At 37.5% G+C, this 24,656-nt stretch overlaps 1 protein-coding gene across 2 annotated transcripts in view; it reads left to right on the top strand.

The window, feature by feature from the left end:
• Window positions 1-24,656, top strand: part of adcy8 (adenylate cyclase 8 (brain)) — a 134,331-nt gene that overhangs the window by 17,348 nt on the left and 92,327 nt on the right. The gene's annotated exons all lie outside the window — the stretch shown is intronic.

The raw sequence follows: 24,656 nt of genomic DNA, 5'->3' as shown, positions 1-24,656 counted from the left end.
ATGTAAAAGTTTCCAAAGCTTAAAACAGAGCTCCAGCTTTACTGCAGAGGTCTGATTTTACTTATGGGCACATTCTCATTATTTAAATGGGTTTATCCCATTTCTATGTAGATTAAATCTGGTTTCCTTCCTGTTTTCGATTTAATGTCAGTTTTATGGAGTCAGATTGTGTCCTAGTGTGTGTTTTCTGTTTTTCCCTACATTTCTGAAGTTAAAAGAGGTGCCTTAAATGACCAAACTGTCTTTGATCAGGCAAAAAGAAAATTTTTTTTTTAACCATTTTAACGTGGCTGAACCTAAATCTCACTGCTAGTTCTAACTTATTTCATGTTTGCTCAATGTTTTCTCTGCTCCAGACTAACTGATGTCAAAGAAATATTTGGTATTTCTGCACATTTTTCCAAACTATTGAACAAAAACGTCCAGTTCAAACTTTAAAAACAGCGGTTTTTGTGTCTGAACTCAACAACCAACATGTCAGATCATTTAAAGCTTCAAAAGACTGAAATTTCTTGAAAATAACCAGAGAACGTAAAGGCGGATTGTAAACTAAGTTTGGTTGTTGAAAGCAGCTCAAACATCTGAAGAGAAAACAGGATTAATGACATTTTATCTGCTCGCTTCTCTCCTGCTCCCTGGGCTCATTTATATCATATTTTAATACAGCTGAACTCACAACGAAGCTGTTTATTTAATTTCATTTATACAGATTTATGTTTTTGTCAATGATGATAAATTGCTTTATTTGTAAGTTGTCCACTGTTGTTCATTATTCAGACTTTGCTAAAGGGTTTGACAGAAACTTTAATGTTATATTGTGTGTTGTTGGTATGTTTGCTCACTTCTACAATAAAATAAGATCTTCTGGGTTTAAATGGAGCTTTTCTTTCACAAAAAACTCCAGCATCTGCCTCCATTTTCTGCATAATTAGCACTAAATTACACGTTTTAGTTTGCAGAAAAAACTCAAAAATAATAAAAGCAAACTGCATGAAGTTTGAAGAGAAAAACTGCAAAGTTGTAGCTGAAATAAGAGACGTTTTCTACGTCCTGGAGGTCGATGACAACACTTTAAACAAGCAGCTGTCGATCATTAAACAGCTGCTGTTTTTTATTTAGGACGCTCAGAGGCTTCTTCTGTAGTTTGGTCATGAACACAAACCCTCTGAGGGCCAGAATTTGTTTCAAGGTCTTATTTAAAGTACCTCCAATCCTCTGGAGGTCGGTTTATGAGCATCTTCTGCACATAATCTGCATGTTTTCATGGACAAATAGTGACTCTTTTTCTTCACTCCAGATGTTTAACAGATTTTTAAAAAGTCCCTGTTGGTCACAGCTGAGTCACTAATAACTTCACAGTTTCACTGAGGATCGCAGAAGTTTTTTACAGAATCTGTTCAGTGCAAACTGTTGATTTTTGTTTTTTTTTTTTATTAAAATGAGACATCAGGATTTACCCAAATAAACATCACAGATAAGTAGTAAAGGACCTGTTAGAAAGTTAGAAATCTGTAAAATATCACTTAATAATGGTTTAATTTTGGCTCATTTTTAATGATTAAATGTCTTTCCGACTCACTGGGGAACCCTGGATTTCAAGAAGTTAAAACAGACTAATTTATTTTCATGTTTTTACTGCATTTTTTGAGATATTTCTACCAAAAAAAGCATAAAACTGACAATAAACCAAACCTGATGATGTTTTCCAGTGGAGTATTTTTGGGTTTATTTGATGCACTAGAAGCTCTTTTTGATTCTAAAAGTGGAACACAACCAGCTTGTGTTGACTGTTGTTGATTCCATATGGAGAATGAAGTCTAGAAATAATGTTTTAGACCACGGGTGTCCAACATGTGGCTTGTGGGCCAAAAGCGGTCCTCCAGAGGGTCCACTCCAGTCCTCAAAGTGTAAAAATTCCAGAGAAGACATTAACTGCAGATTGTAAATTAGTAAAACTATAAATATAAAATCATTTCTAGACAAGTTGTTTTGATCATAAAGTAAAATACTAGATTGTTCATTGTTCTTTTGTCATTTTGTGTCTCATTTTTGAAATATTTTGCCTCGTTTTTGTTGGTTTTTTTGTCTTTTTTTGTCTGAATTTTTACATTCGTCTCATGTTTTTGTCGTTTTGTGTTTTCTTTTTGTCTTGCTTGTTATTTTTGTCTTATTTTTGTCATTTTGTGTTTCGCTTTATTTGTTGTGTTTGTGTGTCATTTTGTGTCTTTTTGTGTTGGTTGTGTTTTGTCGTTTTGTTCCTCGCTTTTGTCACTTATTGTCCTTTGTCCATTGTTTTGTCGCTTTGTTGCTTCTTTCTCTAATTTTGTGTCTGTTTTTGTATTCTTTTGTGTAATTTGTCACATTTTTTGTCATTTTATGTCTCATTTTTGTAATATTTTGTCTTGTTTTTGTTGTTTTTGTCTGACATTTGTCACTTGTCTCATATTTTTGTCGTTTTGTGTTTCCTTTTTGTTGCGCTTGTGTTGTTTGTCATTTTCCTTCTCGCTTCTGTCATTTTTTTCTCGTTTTTGTCTTGTTTGTCCATTGTGTTGTCACCTTGTTACCTTTTTTCTAATTTTTTCTCATTTATTGTCGTTTTGTGTCTTGTTCTTGTTTCTGGAGATCAACCTGGACTGAATGTGGAACCTGAACTAAGATGAGTTTGACACCTCTGGTTTTAAAACATCATTTTCTAGAAAAACACGAAACTTTGAGTGTGTTTTTCTAAAGTGGGTCTGGCGTGCTCGGGGAGCATATTGAGTGCGTTTTAAAGGTCGATTTTCGGCTTATTCTTCACATTGAGGGTGATTTTCAGTCGGGATTACCTCCCAGCGGTAATCTATTCATAGCACCGGGGTCAGCGTTTAACGAGATTACTGCTGGATTACTGTTATCTGGTGGAAATGTGGAAAAAACAGCAGGTATTCAGAAAAATGAATCTGGCGGCTGTATTTTTGTAAAACAGAAACATTTCAGTATCTGAGAAATAGGATCATTCTCTGTTTGTTTTAAAAGTCCGTGTCGTTTTTGCCTTACAGCTGCTGATAAACACATTAAAGTGGTTGTTTTTTGGTGAAAAGCCTCTCAGTCAGCCGTCAGGAGTTTGCTTTAATTGGCTCGGTGTCATACGGCAGCCACCAGGGACAAACTTTACGGCAGACACAAGCTTTTAAATGTTCCCCGAAACGGCTTGTTGCCAGAGTGTCTGCGTCTTGTATCGATTTATCCATCAGAGAGGCTTTTATTTTGGAGTCTGACTCTGAATCTGCCTCCTCCAGTGAAACCTTAAAGGCTAAAAAAAGATCAGAGAACAGAAGCAGCAAACTTTGAGATCCTGCTTCGATCTTATTCTTAATTCCTGAAGATTCTTAGACAAAATAAATCCACATAATGGGCTCAACAGAGCTCCAGCTTTACTGCAGAGGTCTAATTTTACTTTACAGATCAAAATATGGGCACATTCTCATTATTTAAATGTGTTTATCCTATTTTTATGTATATCACTGGATCTGGTCCTGGATGAGGACTGGTTTCAAACGGTCTTGGACTTATTTTTAGGAGTAGTTCCGGTTGTTTTTGGTCCCGATATTATACTGGTTTTAGACTTTTTTTTTAACAACTGATTTCAGTTTTAGTTTAGGACTGGTTTCAGACTGTATTCTGACTGGTTCTGAAAATTTTTTGGACTGGTTTTAGACTTTTTTAGGACTGGTTTCAGACGATCTTGGATGGGCTTTGGACTCATGTTTAGGAGTAGTTTCAGTTTGGTTTTGGTCCAGACCTTTCTCTGGTTTTGGACTTTTTTTTTTTTTTATGACTGGTTTCAGTTTTGTTTTTGAACAGGTTTCAGACTGCATTCTGACTGGTTGTGAATATTTTTTTGGACTGGTTTAGGTTTGACTTTGGTTCTGGTTTTAGACCTTTGTAGAACTGGTTTAGGACTGTTTCAGACTGTCTTGGACTTTTTTTGAGGGGTAGTTTGTTTGATTTTGTCCCAATTTTGTATTGATTTTTGACCTTTTTAAGAACTGGTTTCAGACTGTATTCTGAGTGGTTCTGGACATTTTTTTTGGACATTTTTAGGTGTGATATTGGTCCTGGTTTTAGACCCTTTTAGGACTGGTTTCAGACCGTCTTTGACTTCTTTTTAGGAGTGGTTTTGGTCCCGATTTCATACTGATTTTACACTTGATTTAGTACTGGTTTCAGTCTTGGTTTAGGACTGGTTTCAGACTGCATTCTGACGGGTTCTGAACATCTTTTTGGACTGGTTTAGGTTTGACTTTGGTCCTGATTTAGACCCTTTTAGGACTGGTTTCAGACTGCTTCTAAAACTGGTTTAAATTTAGGTTTTGAATAGGTTTCATGTATCCTGACTGGTTATGAATTTTTTTTTTTTTGAACTGGTTTTAGACCTTTGAAGGACTGGTTTCAGACTGTATTCTGACTGGTTCTGAACATTTTTTGGACTGGTTTAGGACTGGTTTCAGACTGTCTTGAGCGGATCTTTTTTTAACACCAAGAACACGTGTAAAACATGAAATCCTAAAAATTCTGCCAGTATGTTTTCCAGATCTCTGATAATTAAACTCTTGGAACAACACCACAGACTGGCCCACATTAGAGGTAACATAAATCCAAAATGTATTCTCCTTTTTCCACCAAATGCTAAAGTCTCCGTTCTTTTCAACGGTTTCCTGACGTTGTTTCTGCTGTTTGTCGTTGAGCTAAAAGAGGCGTGAAGGTGAAGTAGAGCTGCAGGAGTCCGTCCATGTTGATGTTTGCGTCCGTCTGTTCCTGTCTCTTTTCATTCCTCTGTTGTGTCGGGACAAACCGGACCGAGCAGCTCGTGTTGTCGAGGCTTGTAGCGGCTTGTCTTCTGGTGAGCGTCTCCAGGGAGGACCGATCCTCGGCAGATACAGTATCACAGACTCTCCCTCCGGCTGTTATGCTCCAGCTGCCTTCAGGGATCCGTCGCCCTGACAGTTCAGGGAATAACCCTCCGAACAGCAAACACTGCTGCCCACGCTGCAGAAACCCTCTCGCATCACAAGGTCTTCCTCTGAAGGCGGCTTAATGTGCTCGTTTACAGATGTATATTCTCATTCTGGGACTCCACTGGAGCAGCTTTGCATGATTCACAGTCCAAGAAATGCCGCCTGTTCAGCAGAAACTCGGCTTCCCTGAAACACGTGATGTAGCTCCAGAATCTTTAAGGCCTCGTCTTTGGTTGCCAAAATAAACTGGCCTCAAAAAGTTGGGAAAAATGTCGGACAAAGACTGTACTTTAGTAGAAATATGGATCCATCCATTTATATACACTTACCGGAACTTTATGGAGACACTATACCCCAACTACTGGAAGTGCTTACACTTTTTTTTCCACTTTCAAAGACCAACAATTCAAAATGTGTCCTCTGCTGGAGCCATTTAATCTTTTAGATCAGCTGGATTCTATCTGCATCCAAAATAATGTGAAAACTTTCAAAAATGGCTTAGAATTTGTCCACAGTTAGTCAGAAGTTCTCCAAAATAACTTAAAAATAGTCCAGATTACACAACAGTTGTCCAAAATGACAAAAAATAAATAAATAAAAAATCCAAAAGGACTCAAATTTTGTGGAAAATGATTGAAATTTTGTCCAAAACTACACAGAAGCAGCTTTAATAGCTTTGAAACCTGTGCAAAATTACTTATATTTGTCCAAATGGATTAATATCTCTTTTGGTACATCTAAATATCTAAAAACTGGAACCTCATCTGGTCAAACTTTAACACATCAAATTCTACTGGATTAAATATTTTACACATTTTCAAGGACCAATAATTTAAAAAGTTTCCTCTGCTGGATCCATTAAATCTTTTAGATCCAGTGGAAACAATCCTGTCTCCATCCAAAATAACTGAAAATGTGTCAAAACAACTACAGATTTGTCCAAAACAACATCACAATACTGTCAAAAATGACTTGCAATTGGTCCACAGTCAAATAATAAAAGTAACTTAAAATCAGCCTAAATTACACAAACAACTGTCTAAAACTATGCACAACAGACTAAAAATAACCTAAACCTGTGCAAACTGACTCAGAGATCATCTTTTTTGGTTTTTCAAAAGTTCTCTTTGGACTATTTTGACCCATTTTGGAGAAGTTTAAAATCAAAATATCGAAAGATTGGAACCTTGTCTTGTCAAACTTTAACATATCAGGTTCTACTGATGTTAGAATCTCTAAAGTTGGTGAAATGTCGACCAAAGACTGTATTTTAGTAAAAATATGGATCCATCTATATATTTATATACACTTACAGGAACTTTATGTAGACGCTATACCATCTTCGATTGAAAATGTGACATTTTTTCCCAATTGCAAAGGCCAATCATTATTGAATAGTGTTATTTTAGAAAATGTCAGTGTTTCTGGCCAAGTTTCAAGCAGTTTTGAGTCATTTTAACTGAGTATCTTTGGTTAATTTAGAACATGTTTCAAATCATTTTGAACACATTCAGACTATTTTTTAGACAGACTTTGGTTAGGGTAGGGTACAATTTTGAATGTTTTTAGACGTATTTCAACCAAAATAGTCAGAAACTGGAACCTTGTCTGGCCAAACTTTCCACACATCAGACTCTACTGATGTTAGAGCCTCAAAGTGGATGGAAACTTTTGTTACGACCATGTGTTGTCGAAAATCTCCCTCTGTCACATAAAAAGAAATTATTTGTTGCACTTGAGAGAATAATTCATGTGTGCAGACTGGAAGGATTTCATGAGTGAGATAATAGTGTTGGAACAATCTGAATGAATCCTGATGGACGTAGTACACTTCGTCAAGTATACATAACTTCGTAGAGTATACATAACTTTGTAGAGTATACATATCTTCATAGAGTATACATAATTTCGTAGAGTATACTTAATTTCGTAGAGTATACGTAACTTCGTAGAGTATACATAACTTCGTAGAGTATATGTAACTTCGTAGAGTATACATAACTTCGTAGAGTATATGTAACTTCATAGAGTATACATAACAGCTGAGTATACGTAATTTCGTAGAGTATACATAACTTCATTGAGTATACATAACTTCGTAGAGTATACATAACTTCATAGAGTATACGTAACTTCGTAGAGTATACATAACTTCGTTGAGTATACGTAACTTCGTAGAGTATACATAGCTTCGTTGAGTATACATAACTTTGTAGACTATACATAACTTAGCTGAGTATACATAATTTCATAGAGCATATAGAACTTCGTTGAGTATACGTAACTTCGTAGAGTATACATAACTTCGTGGAGTATACGTAACTTCGTAGAGTATACATGACTTGTTTCCAGTGAAATTCGTTTCCACAGCTACTCTACTGTTTGTGCCTCATAGGCAGAAACTAGACGTTGCATTCATGAAGTGACATTAAGGAGACGAGCTGCAGGCTAAGCTGAGGGTAAATGTCAGGATGTGATGCTGAGGAGGAGCCTTGCCGAAGGCCACGACTGGTGGCAGGAACCCAGCTACTGGCTCTTGTGTTGGACGTAGAGGAGGTTCGTCAGCAGTCAGAGGTGGCTGTTATGAAACCACTGCAGCTCTCAGAGGGTTTCCTGATCATTTAGGGCTGCAGGTTTTATTTAGAGATGCATAATTTCATCCTAAATTAACGCACATTCGATGTTTCTCTGAATATATTAGAAAAAGAGTTTTCAGGTCAGAGCTTCGATTTGTATGAAGCTGAAGACTGTTTCCTGGATGCTTTGAGATTAAGCTGCCACCATTATTTACATTTCTGAGTTGTATTTTGTGGCTTTTTGATTTTAGATGGATGCAGCTAAAAGCTAAGAAAAAGCTAATGAGATCAGATGTGTTTCTCCTCCTAAATGTCATGGTTCTATCTGCTGGACTGATGAAGTTCTGAGGATCAGAAATAATGGAAAAAGTCCATTAAAAAGTGATAAATCTGGACCCACCTCTATGGACTTCAAGGACCTGGAACTCTGGAAATATTCACAGTATGAAGGTAGAATTCTGATCATTAATAAAGTTACTGAGATGAAGGTCTGGGGGAAGTTTTTCATGTGAAATGAACCCAAACATCTCTACAGTTCCAGGACTGAAACATGCAGTAAAAGCTGCAGTTCCTCAAACGTCCACTGGAGGCTCCAACCGTGAGTCGATCCTCCATCAACCCCCATGTTAAAACGTCCAACTTTACAGCAGAAATAGGCCTTTTGTGGTCACTTTTACAATTTTATTTCATTGTTTTTAACTTTTTGTGGTGAATTTGGGTCACTTTTTGATCATTTTACATGTGTTTTTGTGGTTGCTTTGAAATATTTCAAATCTGGACCCACCTCTATGGACTTCAAGGACCTGGAACTGAAAGGTAGAACTCTTATCATTAATAAAATTACTGAGGAGGCTCCAAAACAGAGATGAAGCTAATATTATGCAGAAAACTGAGCACCGTGTCGTTTAATCTGTAAAAATTCGCCATATTTTTACAATGTGATCAAATGTCTTTTGTTGAAATCTGCAGTTAAATGTTGTGGAGCTGCAGGTACAAATATTTTCCTCTGAGGTTAAAAACCCAGATACTCTACCAGAAAACCTTGAAATCCTGACATTTCTTTCCAGCAGCTGGCTGATGTTCTCTGGCTCGTCTCTTATTAAAATATGCAGAGTTAACCCGGCGCCTCATCGTCTCATTTATATTTAACACATTCAGAGCATATTGGCGAACATGTCAGCTTTTATCTCTGAAATGAGCCGCTATAACACACAGCGTCCTCCTGCACACTTTCTGCTGCCATCCGAGTCCAATTTACACATGAAGCAACAGCTGAGCAGCGATTCCAGACGAGCTGAAGTGTTAATCTGACTCCAGATCAGGCTGTTGTGTCCGACACGTCTTCATACCGAGCAGCCTCTAAACAAGGTAGTCGTTCTGGTTCATGTGATTAGATTGGGTTGGAAACCTGGAGGGAAAATCAGCTAAAAAAAAAAAACCAGTGAATTTACTGCTGCACAGATATTCATGCAGATGGAGGCTGGAGATGGTCTGTACAACTTATTCTGAGTATTTTTAAAGATGCATAGAGTCAAAGAAACAAGCATTAGTTTGGAGTTTCATGCTTCTGTAGCAAGGGTTTGCCTTATTACAATGTAATTATGTAATTACTTACAACCAGGAGTGTGTAGCGTTAAATAATGATAATACTAAAAGTGGTTGAATTAGGTGAGAATATATACTGGGCTATTGTCAGAAGGTTAGATTCGGCTACTGGAGGGCAGTGCAGTAAATGAGACCAGGAGATAGTAATTTGATTTTAAATGTGGAAATATATTGTAAGAATGTGAACAAAATAAAGCAAAACGTATTTACAAACTGCAGTAATTTCTGTGCACAGATTAATCAATCAATCAAAAGAACAATAACCAGTCAACAATACAATTGCTTCCGTTTCTCATGAAGTTCAATAAATCAAACTAGAAAAAGAAAACAAAATGGATCCCAAGGTCCGACCAAGCATTTGGGTGGCTCCAAACGCATACTGAACGCAATTGTTCATTTGGGGCTTTTATTGTTTGAGGGGGGTAGTTTCCAACGCGCAAATTGTCCAGAGGGGGAGTAGGTGGATGTGAAAGGGCTCAGTAGTGAGAAGGTGGGAGAGTGAGCAGGCTGCTAAGCCTCCTACCAGACCATGGGATGTTGACAAAGGGTTGGGATTTCTTCAGGCTCCTGGCTTGGGATCGAAGCTCGCCATCGAATAGATACAGGAAATCCGTAGTGGATCAGGGGCACCTGGCCTAGATGAATCAAAATACCAATCTTTAGGCCTTTGTTAGCTGGTGGCTAATTGCTAAGCTAGCATTAGCATTAGTCACACATAGCCAAAATCGCTGCCAGACATGATACATTTCCTTATAAGATCATTTCGGGTCAAGTTAGCATGCTAGCGTTAGCATGCTAATAGTTAGCATGCTAATAGTTAGCATGCTAACATTAAATTTACATCAATAAAACAAAACAATATACATCAAAGTAACACTGGAGCCTCATGTTAGCATTAGCAGTTAGCATTAGCATGCTAATGCTAACAAGCAAAAATTGTTAAGATTCAAATTCACCAGTTCCTTATGATCACAAAGCACAAAACAAGGTAGAGTCCCAACACAAAAGTACAGGTCTGGATTCTACAAAAAGTTACAAAACAGTAGTTTTAGAATTGTGCAAATGGATAAGCTTGAAAATTCAATACGTTAGAACTGACCTGAGCAGCTGCTGTCTCTGGCTCCTTTCCCACACAACTGAGGAGAGTGGAGTCAGAGCAGCTTATATAGGGCTAGAGAAGTCACCGATTGGATGATTGCTGTCATGTGACCTGGTCACATGTCATGAGGCATTCAGGGGCAGGAAAAATGTGGGAAAAACTAAAATCGAGTGGAAAAATGTATTTCAACCTCAGTTTTCACCCCGGTTACACTTCCAAAATCAGCTTTTATATCTGATTGTTGACCCTCTGACAGGAGCCACTATAGTGAGATAATCAGGGATTTTCACTTCACCTGTCTGTCATTTCCTGAGAAATTAATTATTTCCTGCCCCTGACCTTCTCAGAATCAGCTCGTTTGTTGTTCACAGCAACTTTAGGGTATTTAATGAGTCCATGCAGAGTTCTACTTCATACTGTGAATATTTCAGAGTTCCAGGTCCTTGAAGTCCATAGAGGTGGGTCCAGATTTATCACTTTTTAATGGACTTTTTCCATCATTTCTGATCCTCAGAACTTCATCAGTCCAGCAGATAGAACCATGACATTTAGGAGGAGAAACACATCTGAGTTCTGGTAAAAACTGACACCAGATCAGTTTAAATCCATCCCGGTGTCACAAACTAGATACTGAAACTGTTTTTTCTTCCAAATGACACAAAAGAGACTCAAAACAACAAAAAAGAGACAAAACTGTCTGAAAAAGACATAAAACCACATGAACAAGACAAAAAAAAATGAAACAAACAACACGAAAAAAGACAAAAGGAGACACAAAATGACAGCAAAAATGAAAAGACACAACAATAAAAACTGGACAAAGCTGACATAAACTCAAGCAGAAATCAGTTTTACATTGACTCTAGTGTCACAAACTAAACACTAAATCTGCCTGTTGCTCATTTGCTCTAAAACCACCTTTTGGCATTAGTATTATGGGATGTATCCTAGTGATCATCAGTATTATGGGATGTATCCTAGTGTGAACAGTTTAGAGTCCTAGAAACAATCATTGGTTCCTGGATGTGTTTCTGGTTTCTGATAATCCACCAGAGAAAACTTTAAAAGGTGATTGTGGGTGAACTTTAATGTTGGTAGGTGGTTGATCACAACTAGTTATAGACAATGAAAATATGAAAATATATTCACTATAATATGTTTTTATGGTGCTGAGAGGAGAATTTAAAAGCTTTTAAGTTAACATGTTGCAGTGTGTAATGCTAATGCTAGGCTAATTCTATTCTTAAACTATTCACTTGTAGGGTTTTTATGCTTCATTTAGAATTTTTTCTTGTAGAACTTTATCATTTCTCAAATGTCTGACCCCAGTATTTACTGTATACAGCAGTTGGGAGTCACATCCAGCTGGTTTCACAGTCGTTCCATTTATCTCCTCAAACACCAGTGAGGCTGTCATTTGTTCACTTTGCTGTTTCTAAACTGTGACAGTCATCTCCGCCGAATGACATCAGGCATCGTCATGGTAACAAGTCACATTTAGGTCACGTATCGTGGGATTCGCACCCGTATGATCTGCAGTGGAATAGACTAAAAAAAGTGAACGAATGCGGCGTTTTTGATGTTCTGTGTCGCTGAAAGACTCCTGAGCTGGGAAATGTTCAGCTGCACTGAGGCTCTGAGAGTCTGAGTCTTTATTTTACCTGGAAGCTGTTAATTTAAGGTTTTATCATCTCTCTTTCATATATAAATGATCGTAGAGTTAAATCAGTGCCTCCGTGGCTCGGCCTTAACACCAGTTACCACCCTGTTGCATCATTATGTGGCACAAAGCAGAATAGTCTGACTCGACTTTTCTTACATCAATAAAACCAAACCAGCGTGGACACAGTAAGACACATTATCTTTTAAAGAATCACCACTATTGCACCATTTATCAGTCAGAAGCTTCTAAAAACAGAAAGAAGAGTTAAATTTTTAACTCAAGCTAGTCGTCAAACCCAATCAAATCTAAATTTAGAGTCCAGATAATTTATCAAAATCACTTTAATCTGAATGTTGCATTTAAAAAAAACGACAAAAATCAACCACTTGTTCACACCAGAATCTGTAAAAACCAAAATATTCTGCATATTTTACCACAAAAATAAAACCCTCTAACACTACATTTACTTTCTAATACTATCTTTACCCTCTAGTCCTACCTTTACCCTCTAGTCCTACATTTACCCTCTAGTACTACATTTACCCTCTAGTACTACATTTAGACAGAGTTCTACTGGACCTTTACAACAACCTTCCACTTATAGTACATTCAGGAACCGACTGTAGGCAGAAATGCAGTTTTTTTCTCCACATTGGGTTGATTTTAATAACTTTCATATACCTGAAGTGTGTATTATGTTGGAAAATGATACCAGATCAGGACTAATTAATAAACAATAAATGACTCGGATCAGATTGGGTCGTGATGAAGCTCAATCATGATGTAAAGTTTTCAAAAACGCATAGAAGAGGACTACAGAACTCGTGAGTTTAGCTTGCAATTTGCACCAAACAATCATATGTGACACTATTGAGTTTGGTGCTGGAGTTTGTGATGTTTTGACAACAAGATTTTCATTCTTGCTGCAACAGTATATGTCCGGAACCGGGGACGTCTCGGGGCGTCCTATGGGGTCCGGACCAGAGGACCTCTAGAGGCGTCCTATGGGGTCCGGACCAGAGGACCTCTAGAGGCGTCCTATGGGGTCCGGACCAGAGGACCTCTAGAGGCGTCCTATGGGGTCCGGACCAGAGGACCTCTAGAGGCGTCCTATGGGGTCCGGACCAGAGGACCTCTAGAGGCGTCCTATGGGGTCCGGACCAGAGGACCTCTAGAGGCGTCCTATGGGGTCCGGACCAGAGGACCTCTAGAGGCGTCCTATGGGGTCCGGACCAGAGGACCTCTAGAGGCGTCCTATGGGGTCCGGACCAGAGGACCTCTAGAGGCGTCCTATGGGGTCCGGACCAGAGGACCTCTAGAGGCGTCCTATGGGGTCCGGACCAGAGGACCTCTAGAGGCGTCCTATGGGATCCGGACCAGAGGACCTCTAGAGGCGTCCTATGGGGTCCGGACCAGAGGACCTCTCGGAGCATCCTATGGGGTCCGGACCAGGATGTTGGATCCTTTGGGTGCTCTGCGTTCTACAGCGGGGCGTCTGGGAATCAGATTTATTCCACTGCATCCTGTTGATGCCTGATCAGAATGTGGTCGAGGAAGTTTGGAGGTCAAATCAACATCTTGGGCGATTGTCATGTTCCTCAAGATGTTCCTGATTGTTAGGTGTTTTTTTGTGATGTGGTGGGGTTCATTTTCCTGCAGGGGTAGACCAGTGACATTTAGGATTTCCATTTCTATGAAGGAGTTACTGGTCTCCTTGATAAAAAGTTGAAATAAGCAAAGTTTTGGAATTGGAGCAGAGTTTAATAGTTAAATATTGATCTTGTTGTGCTGTTTGGCTGGAAGCATCATTGTTTAAATACTAATTACTGAAACCCAGAGCTGAGGAGAGCTTTTAAAGGCAGCAGATGTTAGATTTGTGATCTAACTCAGTCTTCATGTCGCTGATCCTGCGTCTGTATGAAGCTCAGATCAGATTTTCATGAGGTTTAATCAGATGAAAACCAACCAGAGCTGCTCCACTGCATCAACACCCAGAGGTTTAGTTTGTTTTCTGTCTGCAAACATCAGCCGGCGATGAATTATTAACCGGGGCCGTCCGCACTGTGCCAGAATTCAAAATCTCGTGGCGGCGCTGACTGTGGAATATCTTCATCTAGTCGTTGGCGGAGTGTGCGAGTTAATCGTCCTGCATCTCCAGAATAAATCCCTTTGTTTGAGTGGTTTCCTCTGCTCTGCTGCTTCATGTTTTCACACAGCTGTCATTGACGCTACGAGCAGGTTACATGTGTACGAACGCAACACAAGACGTCCAGCCTTTGTGCAGCAGGGAAACTGATAGCGCTGAAATATTGATATGAGTCGGTGTTTGGCCTCGTGGCAGCGCAGCACATCTGCCTGATATTTCTTTGTGCCGGACTAAAGGCTGAAACTCACTAATTAGTTCCACGCTCGTCCTCATCTCACCCGTTTCCCTCTGCAGTACGAAATTATGAAAACCCCGCAGTTTGTCCTCAATTAGTCAACAACAGAGAGGGTTTATGGAGAGTTTAAGACTGAGAGAGGAGAATTATGGTAATCAGGGTCATCTTTAATGTTCAATGCCACGCTAAGAGGTGAAACCCCTAAATATTTTGTTGGACATATTTAGGGTTTTGCATAGTCATGCAGGATTGTGGCTCTTTTCTCTGAACTGTGTGGTGCAGCAGAATGCAAAAAAAATTGAAAAATAAAAAAAAACATCTGTTAAAAAAAAAAAGACCAGCGACAAAGCCTTTTTGCAGCCTTTGTTACATTCGGAAGTCTCATGTGATGCCGACTCGTCCACCACCCCGACCTCCTCAGGAAGGAGAGACGGGTTTTCTGTCATTGTTGGTTTGTGTTTTAACAGTTCCACAACCATACCACAACTGTCAGCATCTTTTTGTTTTTCTAACCACATTAATGAACGTCTCTAACCTTAACTGAGCTGTTTCCTGTTCTTAAATCTAACCTTAATCACATTCACTGTAGTTTTGGTGATTTTTTTCAGTTTTGATAGTGATAACTATATGAAAAAAAGAATCAGAACCAGAAATGTTTTATTGATGCGATATCGGTTACATTGGAGCAGAAAAAAAAACAAGATAAACATGAGTAGAAAAATGTGTCCTGAAAATATAAACATGTAGAAAAGTATAAGCATAAAATATAAAAATGTACACTGTATTAGAAAAATAGAAATATAAGAATACAGTGTAATAATAATAATAATAATAATAATAATAATAATAATAATAATAATAATAATAATAATAATAATAATAATAATAATAATAATAAAACTTGAAGTTATTCATTATTGTTATTACTATTATTTTTTATAAAAATGTATTCTTATAGTTTTATTGATATAATATAATAATAATAAAATAATAATAATAAAAATAATAATAATTCATATTATTATTATTATTAGTAGTAGTAGTAGCATTTATTTCACTGTAGTTCTATATTTTTATTATGACATAATAATAATAATAATAATAATAATAAGAAGAAGAAGAAGAAGAAGAAGAAGAAGAAAAGAAGAAGAAGAAGAAGAAAAAGAAGAAGAAAACTTCATTATTCATTACTGTTATTATTTATTAAAATGTATTCTTACTAAGATGTAATAATAATAATAATAATAATAATAATAATAATAATAATAATAATAATAATAAAAATAATAAATTATTATTATTATATTTAGTACACCGTATTCTTATCAGGATATGATGATAATAATAAAGCATGCAATAATGCATCATTTGCATGCATTTTGCTGAATTGTAATTTAGGAATTAATGCATTTTCTTTATGGTCACATGTTGGAAAAGAACAAATTCCAATTATTAAAAACACGGATTTTTAATGTCGAAATTTTTAGTTAATAGTTTTTTAAAAAACTGTTAAAAAAACAAGATTTTTTCCAGTGTGGATTCTGAGTCCTGGTCCTTGTGCTGTTGAGGACAGATTTGTAGCCTGGCTGCAGATAATTGTGTACATTTCCGTGTCACGCTCTCTGCCGCTGCTCAGGCTTGAATGAAATTGAAAACATTATGATAATTATTGCTATTATTAACCCGACGGTTCTCCGTGTAGCTCTTCCTGCTGCTAATGAGGCCTCGTTAAAAACATCCACATCGCTGGCATTTCCCTTCAGACGAGCACCGGCTGATGCCCTTTACGGCCAACCGGCGCTGCTCTGCTCCAAAACAACATGGATGCCGCCACAGCAGCAGCGTATGGGCTTTTCATTTTCATCTCTGTGGGAGGAGCAGAGGCCTTCAGGGGGCGACTAAGAAATTGAATCAGTGCTGATGGCGTCCTGGGAGAGATTCACAATAACACACAATAACACAGCGTAATGCACCGGGAGGCTGAGGGGAGCCTCGGGGGAGAAGACCGGCACAAAGATGCATCCACATGTGGAGCTCCGAGGAAAAGAATCCTCTGATACTCCCACACACATTCAGTCTGAATGTGAAATTCACTGCAGGAGGTTTTTTTTCTTCCCTTCAACATGCAGGGATTCCTGCAGCAGCAGAGGAGGGCCGCCTCCACTGAATTAATAACATCATCAGAAGAAGAAAATTAAACAGTTTGACTAAATACAACCTTAAAGGCCTTAAATATGAGCTCTGGTTGGAGTTACTGCTCCTGATGTTTGAGCCTCGCTGTGCAGAATGATATAAAGAGCGTGCTCAGACTGCACAATTAAAGAATATTAATCACGGTTTTAGCTTCCCGCACTTAGATGGACATGATTCAAAATGCTGACCTAAAGCAGCCCATGTAGATAAAATCACATTAAAACACTTTATTTTGTTCTTCTGTTTGGTCTGAGCTGCTGCAGTAACTGAGTGGAGACTAGAGGCTTCTCTGTGCACAGACTGATGCATGTGAGGCTTTGAACCCTCATGTTGTCCTGCAGGTAAAAACTGACCCATTTTAAAGTTTGAAAATGTGGGGAAAAAAATATTTTCACAGTGAAAATTCGGATGTCCACATTTTGAACATTTTTGGGAAGTCTTTGAACATTTTTGGTGGAAAAAAGAAACGTTGAATGTTTCTTAAGAACATTCACATAAAAATCAACCAAAATCCAGTGAAATTCGCTGGATTTTGGTTAATTTTTTTGTGAATGTTCTTAAAGAAAATATTAGAAGTTTTACTGATATATATGGAATCACTTCAGATATTTTTAGGATTTTTTTTGGAAGATTTTTACTCATTTTTTGAAAATATTTCCAAGAATTTTCTTGCCAAATTTGGGGCTTTTTTTTTTTTTTTTTTTAAAATAAAACTTTTAAGGGAAACTTTTAAGGAATTATTGGAATTTTCTTCCTGAAGGTTTTGCAAATTTGGGGATTTTTTTTGCAGAATTTTTGGATTTTTTTTCAGACAAGGAAACAATATTTTTTGGTGCTGTAAATGAAGACAACAGGAGGATTAAGGAACATCAGTAAATTGTAGCATCTCCTGATAGTCTACATGCGTTGGATTTAGGCAGCGTCTGTAAATCACACTGAAAAGACTACAGGCTTCTCTGTGCACAACCACCTGACTAGCACTGTAGTGTACATGTGAGGCATTCTGACATATAAATGTCTGTATGTGTCTCTATATGTACACCACTGTTCAAAAGTTTGGGGTCACCCAGATAATTCCATGTTTTCCATGAAACTCCCACTTTTGTCCATGTACTAACATAACTGCACAAAGGTTTTCTAATCATCAATTAGCCTTTCAGCACTATTAGCTAACACAATGTAGCATTAGAACACAGGAGTGATGGTTGCTGGAAATGTTCCTCTGTACCTCTATGGAGATATTCCATTAAAAATCAGCTGTTTCCAGCTACAATAGTCATTTACCACATTAACAATGTCTACACTGGATTTATCATTCATTTAATGTTGTCTTCAGTAAAAAAAAAAAAAAAAAACTTTCTTTAAAAAATAAGGACATTTCTAAGTGACCCCAAACCTTTGAACGGTAGTGTACACAAACACACACACACACACACACACACACACACACACACACACACACATATATGTATATAGAGTTTGAGCTACACATCATCTTCTCTGGTCTGGATCGAACTCTCTGATCCTTTTCTGATCTGGTTTTATGTTGGTTTTCTGGACTTCGATTTGGATCAGATCTAGAGTTTTGGACCTTAATGTTGTGGGATTTGACATCTGGTTTTGTTAAATGAGAACACTGCAGTCATTTACCATAACGTAGCATCTCTAGGTGCACATATTTTACTAATTTGCTGTTGCATAAACCACTGCTCACAACCTGCAGCACGCATCTTAAATTTCCAGCTTCAGTCACATTTTTTTCTGTTTAGTTTGATTTTACATAATCATTTTTTAACACAGGGCTGCACAGTGGTGTAGTGGTTAGCACTTTCGCCTTGCAGCTAGAAGATCCCTGGTTCACGTCCCGACTTTCCCGGGATCTTTCTGCATGGAGTTTGCATGTTCTCCCTGTGCATGCGTGGGTTCTCTCCAGGTACTCCGGCTTCCTCCCACAGTCCAAAAATATGCTGAGGTTAATTGATTATTCTAAATTGCCCGTAGGTGTGAATGTGAGAGTGATTGTTTGTCTCTGTATGTAGCCCTGCGACAGACTGGTGACCTGTCTAGGGTGTCCCCTGCCTTCACCTGAGTCAGCTGGGATAGACTCCAGCCCCCCCATGACCCTAGTGAGGATTAAGCAGTGTATAGATGATGGAGGGATTTTTAACACAGTATAAATGTTCTACTGCCATTTGCTTTTAAACACTTTGTAACTGTGTTAAAAAAGTGGCACAAAGACAATATTAAGTAGAGTGTACTGTGACTTTTGCACATATTTGCAGAATATACGTTCATTACAGTCCCGTCTTCTTCTTTATTCGCAACCTTTTCGAAAGAAAAATCATATTTGTCTACTTTATACCTTAAATTTTGTCTACATTAGTTCTTAGTGTGTAGTTTTCTTGCTTCTCTTCCCCCTTATTTTTGTTTTTTGAAGGTTTTTTTTTTTTAGTTTCATGTGAAGTTCTGCTGTGCATCTTTTCAACAAATGAGCAGTTTCTGGGAGTAAAAACGCAAAAGTTTCCTTTTGGTATTTGGTACCAAAAAGACAGACATGACCCGAACCAAAGTGTTTTTCAACTAGAATTGTACAGAACAGCAATAAGACAAACCTAAATTAAATAATAAATTGGTCAAAATGACCTAGTGACAGTGATTTATCAGGTTATATATGTTTTAGACAGAGTAAACTCTTACAAACCGTCACTCTGCTGTTTCCTCCAATCGTCAGGCTGTCCAGCAGTGATCCAGACGGGCAGTGCAGGAAAACCCTCTTAGAAAATGTCAGCTCGCTCTCCGTGGAGAAAATCCCCTCTTCATGCTCTATTTTTTCCCTCTTGAAATGTGCTCTTAGTGCAGCAATTTCACTGCAGAGCAAAACAGAGGCCGAGCACTCCAGTGATGGAGGACATGGAGCTGCCTGTTGGAGGTTTTTATCTGCAGCGACACAATTCTGCCTCCGGAACCAAAGCACTTTCTCTGCTACAAAAAAAACCCAAAACAAAACAAAAAAATACAACGGGAACCTGAGACGGCCGACAGGGAGCCACAGAGCTGGGTTTGAGTTATCTGATCCCTTTGATATGCAGTGGACTGAACTGTGAAAAGGAGACTTTAAATAAACATTCCTGTGTTTGGATTTTACAGATTCACCGTTTAAGACGAACAGGAGGCACAGTTTCAGAATAAGGAGGAAGTTTAGGGCAGAAACTCAACAGTAAAAAGGAAAATCTTCTGTCCGATTAGATTTTTGCTCAGGTTGAAGCAAAACAATGCTGAGGGAACAATTTTCTTCACCAATAATCAATACCGCTACTAAATGAATAACTGTTTAATTGACTGAAATAAAGTGAACTCTCATCCACATGCTAATAAGACTATTTTAACCACAGTTATGTGACTTTTAATGCAAGGTCCACTTGGTAATATTCACTATTTCACTGCAGGAATGTTATCCTCTATGCTAGCTCTGATTGGAGGTCATTAATTACCACTGGAGTCTTTGTCATGGTGCCCCTTGCTAGCTTAACAATGCTAGTGGTAGAAAATATAACAGAGTAAATAGCAATAGCTAAAAGTCAGACCAGATATTTCCTTCACTGCACAGCAGCTGCCGGCGCTGACAACAAGTTCAGAAACGACAACAACTCATCTTCATTAATCCGTGTTTAGTTTAAGGTGTGGCAGAAATCTGGAAAAAGCAAAAGAAAAAAAAACCCTGAAAGGGTTTCTCTGATAGCGCTGTTGTTCCATCGTCTACAATTTGGTTCAGAGTTTAATTATAATAATTATTTGGGACCCAAAACTAAGTTCTGTTGAATATTTTTACAGGATTTTGGCTAATTTCATGTTTTCAAACCTGGATTTTTTTTAGTTTCGCCCTTAAAACAACCAGTGAAGCCATTTTAAATATTCAGTATCTCCAGAAATAAAATCACTACAGTCATGAAATGTAGCGAGGACACAGACAGAATGGTGTGTAGTTGATCCAAATTATTGAATGGATCCAGCAGAAGACAATATTTGGATTACTGGCCCTTGAAAATGGAAAAAAAAACTGCAAAAATTCCCAACAAGAGTGGTATCGTGTCTCCATAAAGTTCCTGTATGTGTATATCTATGGATGGATCCATGTTTCTACTAAATTACAGTCTTTGGTCCACATTTCTCCAACTTTTGAGGCTCTAACATCAGTAGAATCTGATGTGTTAAAGTTTGACCAGACAACGTTCCAGTTTTTAGATGTTTAGACTAAATGTTGATGTGGACTCATTGGTAGGAACCAGAACCTGGAGTTCATAGAGGTCTAGATGTTGGTGTTCATAGAGGTCTAGATGTTGGTGTTCATAGAGGTCTAGATGTTCATAGAGGTCTAGATGTTCATAGAGGTCTAGATGTTGGTGTTCATAGAGGTCTAGATGTTCATAGAGGTCTAGATGTTCATAGAGGTCTAGATGTTGGTGTTCATAGAGGTCTAGATGTTCATAGAGGTCTAGATGTTGGTGTTCATAGAGGTCTAGATGTTCATAGAGGTCTAGATGTTCATAGAGGTCTAGATGTTCATAGAGGTCTAGATGTTGGTGTTAGATGAGCAAGATGCATGTGTGTTGAAATTTAACAGTATATGAGGCTTATTTTACGTTCTGAGGAACATTTACGTCGATCCAGCTTTGGTCTGACAGAAGATGAGTGTTAAAAACCAGAAATCTGATCATCAGGGCAAATAACAAAAACCTTATCAGCTGCCTGCAGGTAGCAACCAGTGGGATCATTCTGGGCTTTTTGTGGGGAAATAAAACTAAATAAAGGACCTTTTAATAGAAGCAGAGAAGCTGCAGAGGGGAGCAGATGCCGAGGACAAGTCCAGGCTTGTCTTTGACTGTAAATACTCCCTGAAGGCAGTACTTTCAGGAGAGTACAGTGGATAAACACCATGTCATTACCCTCCCAAAAAAGACAAAGTTTCACATCCATAATTTACCAGACACACACTGTAAAACAACTAATGGCTGTTTTGTTTTTTTTTTTTTAAAAACTTTTTTTTAAACTTCTTGGGCTGTTGTTTATTATTTTTTTAAAATCATTAATATGGAATCATCATTTTCTGTGATTTTGTTATTTTCTGTAATTCAACTAAATGAAAGCGAAACTGAGAAGTTTAAAAAAAATTTACCTTTTTTCAGTCCTTAATGTGAGCTCTGATGTTTCCTCTTAAATAAAAATAAATAGTAATGTTGCATTTAAATACAGTAAAAGAAAAAAAGGAAAATTTAATGGTCAGAAATTGTAAATGCACAGAGAAAATCTGTTAAATTAAAAAAATTCACCATTTTTCAGTCGTTAAAATACAGATTTTTTTTCTTTCCAATGACAGCAAATATCTGTAAATTTTAATATTTTTGAAAAATACTGGATTAAAAAAAAAACACTATTTACCATTTTTGCATTGCTTAACGTTGGCTAGATGATTTTTCCTTTAAACATCTGTAATATAATATATTTTAATTTAAATGCAGTGATTGATGTGGACATTATTTACAGTTTTGACCCTTTTTTTTTTTTTTACTATTTACATGCAAATTTCTGCACATTTACTAGTTATTGTCAGCAGTTGTCAGTAGGGTCTTTTACGGTCTTTTAAGGTCTTTTTTTAATGTTTTATGTCTTTTAAGGTGTTTTAACATCATTCAGGGACTTTTAAGGTCTTTTAGGGTGTTTTAGGTTCTTATAAGATCTCTTTAGGTCTAATAAGCCCTTCTAATGTCTTTTTGGATCTTTCAAAATATTTTTGTACATCTTTTAGGGTCTTTTAAGGTCTTTTAAGTTTTTTTTATGTGTTTTAGGGTCTTTTTGGTCTTTTAAGATCTTTTAAGGTCTTTTAGGGTCTTTTAAGGTCTTTTTTATGTCTATTAAGGTCTTTTAACTTCTTTTAGGGTCTTACGTACCATTTTTTCAATGCTTAACGTTGGCTGGATGATTTTTCCTTCAAACATCTGTAATTCAATATATTTTAAGTTAAATACAGTGATTGATGTGGACATTATTTACAATTGTGGCTTTTTTTTTAACTATCTACATGCAAATATCTGCAATTTTACCAGTTATTGTCTGTAATTTAACGGAACAGTTAACGTCTGAAAAACAACAGTACATTATTTTTTAAAAATCCATGTGAAATCAGTTAAAATGTGTATTTTTCATGATTTTTCCATGTGATTAATGCTGGGTTTCCCTCTGCGAGACGTCGAACTCTCCGCCAACCCGTTCTAAAACTTGCATCATGTGAAATCCCTCCGCTGACGACGACGCTGCTGTTGCTCGGCATTACATCAGCCGCTGATGAAAGTCTTCGGTCTCCAAACTGTCGTCTTTCAAAGAATTAGGGAGGTGGCCGTGGTCCTCTGAGTCACCACTGCCTGGATTCTGTTTTTTTTTTTTAAAGCTCGAAATCACAAATGTGCTGCAGAAAGACCTTTGTATTACAAACTAGGCCTTTGTGCACTCGGTGTACTGAGTAATTTGTACCTCATGATATCAAATTCTGCTGCCTGGTTGCTTTATTTTCCCTTTTCTGTGTCTCCCTTTCAGAGATAATACGAGCTTTAATAGCTGAGAGTTAAACACATCTGGCCTTCGTTTTAACAATGAAGCAGAGATACTAGTGGAGCCAATCTGACGGTAGTGAATATTAAATAAAAGTGTTTTGTGTGATGTTTTTACATCAGAATATCACTCGATTCAGCTCCACTTCACTCTACGGAGCCTTTTAACCTTTATCTCAGCTCAGAGGTTTATAAAAGGAGGTGAACACAAACACAACTCCAGATGGATGTTTATGCAACACTCTGTCACTGCTGGCTGTCTAAAAGGTGGAACATTTTCAACGTAAACGTAGCATTAAGCTAGCAGCAAACAGTTATAACGGAGTAATGAGGTCACTAGCAGGAGGCTAAAGTCGCTCTACCTCTTAAATATGTTGTAATCTGAGGTTTACTGTTCTGTGTTTTGGCAGTTGGTCCGGTTGCATGTTCATGTTAGTGCATGTTAGTGCATGTTAGTGCACGTGAATCCCTTCCGTTCAAACCGTTCGTCATCTCCGCAGTTACAAACAGAACAGCAGCGACCTCCGACACCTCATTGTCAAAGTAAAAGGGCAGTCTGGAGCGTCCAGACGGTGCAATAAAGCTATCAAACACTTTAATTTTATGTTATATACCTCATTCATGTGCACTAGTTTCATTTCATTTTCATTTTTTGGCTCCAATCCGACCACAGACTGTATATAGATAATTTAAATGAAAGATGAAGCTGGTGCTGAAATGCCTTAAACCTGCCAGCAGGGGGCGACTCCTCTGCTTTCAAAAAGAAGTTTGATTGTCTAGAAGTTTGAGAAAAGTCTTTCTCCATTGGTTATCTCAGTGACCATTTTCCTCACGAACTTTATGGTCTCAACAAATTTTGGTTGTTTTCTGTCACATTTGATTTGTTTTGCATCTTTTTGTGTTCATTTTACATCACGTAAACTGCTTTTGAAACTATGATACATCCCATAATTTAAAAAAAAAGTTGCTTATCACATGGATTAGAAAGGTTTTGAGCAATTTTGAACCATTTTGTTGTAACTTTAGTGAATGTTTAGTTAATCTAAGACAGGTTTTGAATCATGTGGACATATTTTTTTAATGATTTTTGAGACAAAATCGAGTGTTTTCGGACCATTTTTGAAACATTTTGAGCAAGTTGTTGTCATTCTGACCAAGGTTCAAGGCATTTTGGACAGATGTTAGGTACTTTGGACAAATTATGAGTCCTTTTGGGAAGGACTTGGGGTCTTTTAAGGTCTTATGAGGGCTTTTAAGATCTTTTGGTGTCCTTTACTGTATTTTAAAATCTTGTAGGGTCCTTTAAGGTCTTTTAAGGTTTTTTGGGGTCTTATAAAGTCTTTTACTTTTTTAAAAGTCTTTTATCGCCTTTTAAGGTCTTCTATAGTCTTTTAGGGTCTTCTAAGGTCTCTTAAGGTCTTCTAAAGTCTTTTCAAGTCTTTTTGGGTCTTTTAAGGTCTTTTAATATCTTAAAAGGTCTCTTAAGGTCTTATCAGGTCTCTTAAGGTCTTTTAAGGTTTTGCCTTAACAGACCATAGAT

This window comes from Amphiprion ocellaris, chromosome 10 (genome assembly GCF_022539595.1).
Source record: "Amphiprion ocellaris isolate individual 3 ecotype Okinawa chromosome 10, ASM2253959v1, whole genome shotgun sequence".
NCBI lineage: Eukaryota > Metazoa > Chordata > Actinopteri > Pomacentridae > Amphiprion > Amphiprion ocellaris.
The sequence above is the reverse complement of the archived record's forward strand: the minus strand, read 5'-3'. Positions and strand labels throughout refer to the sequence as shown.